The 4235-nt window shown below is 53.5% G+C and overlaps 1 protein-coding gene across 2 annotated transcripts in view; it reads left to right on the top strand.

Annotated features, from left to right (window-relative positions):
• Positions 1 to 2737: 2737 nt before the first annotated feature.
• LOC116644649 (carbohydrate sulfotransferase 6) overlaps positions 2738 to 4235 on the top strand; it is a 12384-nt gene continuing 10886 nt past the window's right edge. The window contains exon 1 of one of the 2 annotated variants that reach the window (XM_032424382.1): positions 2738 to 2894. The gene's annotated coding sequence lies outside the window, so the exon portion shown is untranslated. The remainder of the gene's footprint in view (positions 2895 to 4235) is intronic. The other variant, XM_032424381.1, reaches the window with a different exon arrangement.

The raw sequence follows: 4235 nt of genomic DNA, 5'->3' as shown, positions 1-4235 counted from the left end.
GAGAAGAGTTTGGAAAAGGGGTGGGGAGGGCAGAGGTTGCGCACACTTCCCCGGGTTACTCACCAGCTGCCTTACCTTGCCAGGGCTCTGCCTTGGAGCTTTTGTTAGCTCTTTGGCAAAGTCCCCTGGTCCAGCCCCAAGTACATGTCCGTTTTCGGTGGAATCCACATGGCATGTGGAAACCACAGGCTGGAAAATTACAACTGTGTCTGGCAAATATCAAATTATTTACAGATCAGATGTTGGTAGTTTCTGAACCTGAATGACACAGTGTAGTGGCAAGAGGGAAAAGGGTGAGAAATGCACAGGATTTTATCAACTGAGCTGTAAACTCATAGCTAAGTCAGGGTTTGAGACAATTATGCAATATTTGGGATGGGGGAGATCTCTAATTCTGTGAAATGATTATCCAGTTTCTGTGTGAATCAGGGCCCCTAAGACCCTGCTTAGGTCCCATCAACTAAAAAGCAATTCTCTGTCTTCTTTCTTTCTCCTCATATTCATGATTTTTAGGGTTTTTTAAAAGATTTTTATTTATTCATTTGAGAGAGCACAGAGGGAGGGGAGGGTCAGAGGGAGAGGGAGAAGTAGACTCCCCACTGAGCAGGGAGCCCACCCCAGGGCTCTACCCCAGGACCCCAGGATCATGACCTGAGCTGAAGGCAGACACTCAACTGACTGAACCACCCAGGCGCCCCATCATGTTCATGCTCTTTAAGATGTCTTGTTCCTTCTGACTAGATAAATTCTAAATGCCTATTGGGGAAAATATATAAATACTGTAACCTAAAGAAAATAAATGTCCTTAAATGTCCTATTGGCATTCTGGTACAAGTCTTTCTTAATCTTTTGTACTGTTTCTAATTTTTTCACTATCATAAACAACACTTTTATGAACTTTGTGTATAAATCCTTATTGCTGGAGCACCTGGGTGGCTCAGTCGATAAGCATCTGCCTTCGGCTGAGGTCATGATCCCAGGGTCCTGGGATCGAACCCCGCATCGTGCTCCCTGCTCAGCAGGAAGCCTGCTTCTCCCTCTCCCACTCCCCCTGCTTGTGTTCCCTCTCTCGCTGTGTCCCTCTGTCGAATAAATAAATAAAATATTTAAAAAAAATAAATCCTTATTGCCAGTTATTTCCTTAAGATACACCCTAGAGGGGCACCTGGGTGGCTCAGTCAGTTAAGCATCTGACTCTTGATCTCAGCTCAGGTCTTGATCTCAGGGTCTTGATCTCCCGGTGGTAAGTTCAAGACCCGTGTTCGACTCCATGCTGGGTGTGGAGCCTACTTAAAAAAAAAAAAAAAAAAAAAGATAAATCCTAGAAAGGAATTGCTAATTCAAAAAGCTTATGGCTGGGGCGCCTGGGTGGCTCAGCTGGTTGAGCGACTGCCTTCAGCTCAGGTCATGATCCTGGAGTCCAGGGATCGAGTCCCATATCGGGCTACCTGCTCGGCAGGGAGTCTGCTTCTCCCTCTCCCGCTCCTCCCTCTTGTGCTCTCTCTCTCTCTCACTCTCTCTCTCAAATAAATAAATAAAATCTTAAAAAAAAAAAAAAAGCTATGGCTGTTCTTAAAGATTTAAATTCATCTTGCCAAACCGCATCCAGGAAAGAATGCACTAATTTATACTCCCAGAAGCAGAGACTTCTTTTAGATCCCACCACGGATTACAAGAGATCAGAATTCTCTTTTTTTCAGATACCTGCCCTCTGTTGTTATCTGGGTGGGGGAGGGGGGGCGGACTGCTTTACTTACTGAAACATACCCTGTATTTATCCGGACCTGCTATCAAGCCTGGGCCTCTGGATTGAGGCTAGAACAGGGAGGGGGACAGCCTGCTCTGGGCCCAGCCCCTGAGTGTTTGGGGTCCTGGTGTCTCGCCCCCCCCCCCCCCCCAGCTCGGCTACTGCTTGGGGAGGCCGCGCGGTGTGTCCGCCTGGCATCAAGATGCCTTGCATTTGGCTTGGGTCTGAGGCTGGGGGCTTGGCAAGCGGCTTGGATTCCAAGTCACTCCGCTGTGAGGATGCCACCGAGAGCGAGGAGGGGCAATGTTAAGATTCGATTTCCCTCGCAAGGGCCTTTAGTCCTCCCAGGAGGCTTCCTTCTCTGGGAACCGAGCGGGAGGCAACTTTTTTGGTCAATTAGTCGCAGGAGAGGTGAGTGCGAGCGCGCTCCGACAGCCTCCCGCGGCCCCCGGGCCCAAGTGGGCCCGCCCCCACCCGGTCCTCCCGTGCCCGCCCCTGGGCGGCCGCCCCTCCCCCGAGGTGGGGAGGGTAGCGAGAGCCGGGGGCCAACCGGCTCCTTCCTTCCGTCCTTCCCTCCCCGGCTCCCGCCCGCCGGCTCCGGGACCGCAGCCACGTCTGAAAGCGCCTCATTGTGTGCGCTCTTCCCCGGCCGGCGGCGCGCGGAGCAGCGGCTCGCGCAGCTCAGGGCTCGCGCGCTCGGGCGCAGGGGCGCGGGGGCGCGGGGGCGCGGCGCCCTGCAGGGTGAGGCTGCGGGGCAGGAGTGCCCGAGTCTGTGTCTGGCCGTTGCCCCACGACTGCGCCCCGCACACATACATCCCGTTCCTAAGACGCCTCTCCTTTTCCAGGACACTCCTGCCCCGTTTCCAGGTTCCGTCCGCCTTAGGTCTCCAGGTGCCTCCAACTATCTTGGGATCTGCTGATCCGCGCGCGTGCCTCTCAGAGCCTTCTCCCTGGTGTCACTGGGTGCCCCTTACTAGCCTTGGGAGCCTACGGAGCACGTCAGCCCCTGCCGACTCTCCCAGCAAAGACACGGCCGGCTGCGGACTGGAACTTGGAGGAGGACACGTCGAGGAGCCTCTGCTGAGCCTCGGGAGAGTGGTGTCCGCCTCCCCGCCGCGCCAGCTCGGGCAGGGACGCCAGCTTTGGGGTACGTTCGTTGGTCCTCTCTCCGCACAGGATGCCCCCAGTCAGGGGCATGGAGCTTGTGGCCGGGGAGTCGGGTCTGGGGAGAAGGGCTGAGGGTGGTGGTTCTACCAGCACAGGGAAAGGACCTTGTTAGCCCCAGGCGCTGGTTCGAAAATGTCTTCCTGCGGCTTCAGCTCACACGGGATCACTGCTGGGGATCCCTAAACCCTTGAAACGTGAGATTCCAAGGGCATGGTATTAATCTAGAAAGCTTTCCGCCACGGAACTCTTGAGGAAAAGCAGCTTGGTGAGTGAATTTAGAACCATGTGCAGCTGAATGGGAGTCTGGCGGCCCCTGTTTCGGCTGCTGGATCTTGGGCAACAATAAAGACCTCCCTTGGCCTCAGCATAGGTGACCCGGTACAAGTTAACCCTCTTTTCTGCCCCGCTCTTGAACCGGAGGCATGAGGGTGGGAAAACTGAGGCCTAAAGAGCAGAAAGGACTTGGCTGCCCTGGGGCCGAGAGGGAGTGCGTGTGCCAAGTACCCGAGCTAATGGGAGGAGTGTGTGTGGCTCCTTGCGCGTTGGCTGTGCTAAGGGTTATACGGTCCTGGGTGCTCCTCTCGAGCCCGTGTGGTAGGCGCTGTGATTGCCGCCTTTACAAAGCAGCCGGCTGAAGCACCAAGACGGTAGGGGCGCCTTGCGCACACTCACACACCTCACTGGTGTCCAGGCAGAATTTGAACCCAGGCCGGCTTCAGAAGCCAGTCTTCCAGGCATGTTTCGCTGCTGCTTTGCGTGACCGTGTTCTGCCCCGGCCTGGACTTGCCACATTCCATTGCTAGGGTGCAAGGTCACCTGAACCGGTCGCCTCTGTTGTGCTTGAGTGTTCCATATGAAGAGGCTTTCGCTTGGATCCATAGAATATAGTTGTAACCCAGGATTTGGAGGATTTCTGAACGCGTACAAATGTGCTAAATGACATTGTTCTAAGTGCTTTAGCAATAGTAACTCATTGAATCTTCAAATCAGCCCTGACTTGCGTTATATTACTTCCCCTGTTTTAATTTTTATTTATTTATTTATTTTTAAAAGATTTTATTTATTTATTTGACAGAGAGAGAGGGAACACAAGCAGGGGGGAGTGGGAGAGGGAGAAGCAGGCTCCCGGGTGAGCGGGGAGCCCAATGCGGGGCTCGATCCCAGGACCCCGGGATCATGACCTGAGCCGAAGGCAGACACTTAAGGACTGAGCCACCCAGGTGCCCCTTATTTTCATTTTTTTTTTTTTTTAAAGATTTTATTTATTTATTTGAGAGAGAGAATGAGAGACAGAGAGCACGAGAGGGAAGAGAGTCAGAGG

Source organism: Phoca vitulina, unplaced genomic scaffold (assembly GCF_004348235.1).
Source record: "Phoca vitulina isolate PV1807 unplaced genomic scaffold, GSC_HSeal_1.0 scaffold30, whole genome shotgun sequence".
NCBI lineage: Eukaryota > Metazoa > Chordata > Mammalia > Carnivora > Phocidae > Phoca > Phoca vitulina.
The sequence above is the reverse complement of the archived record's forward strand: the minus strand, read 5'-3'. Positions and strand labels throughout refer to the sequence as shown.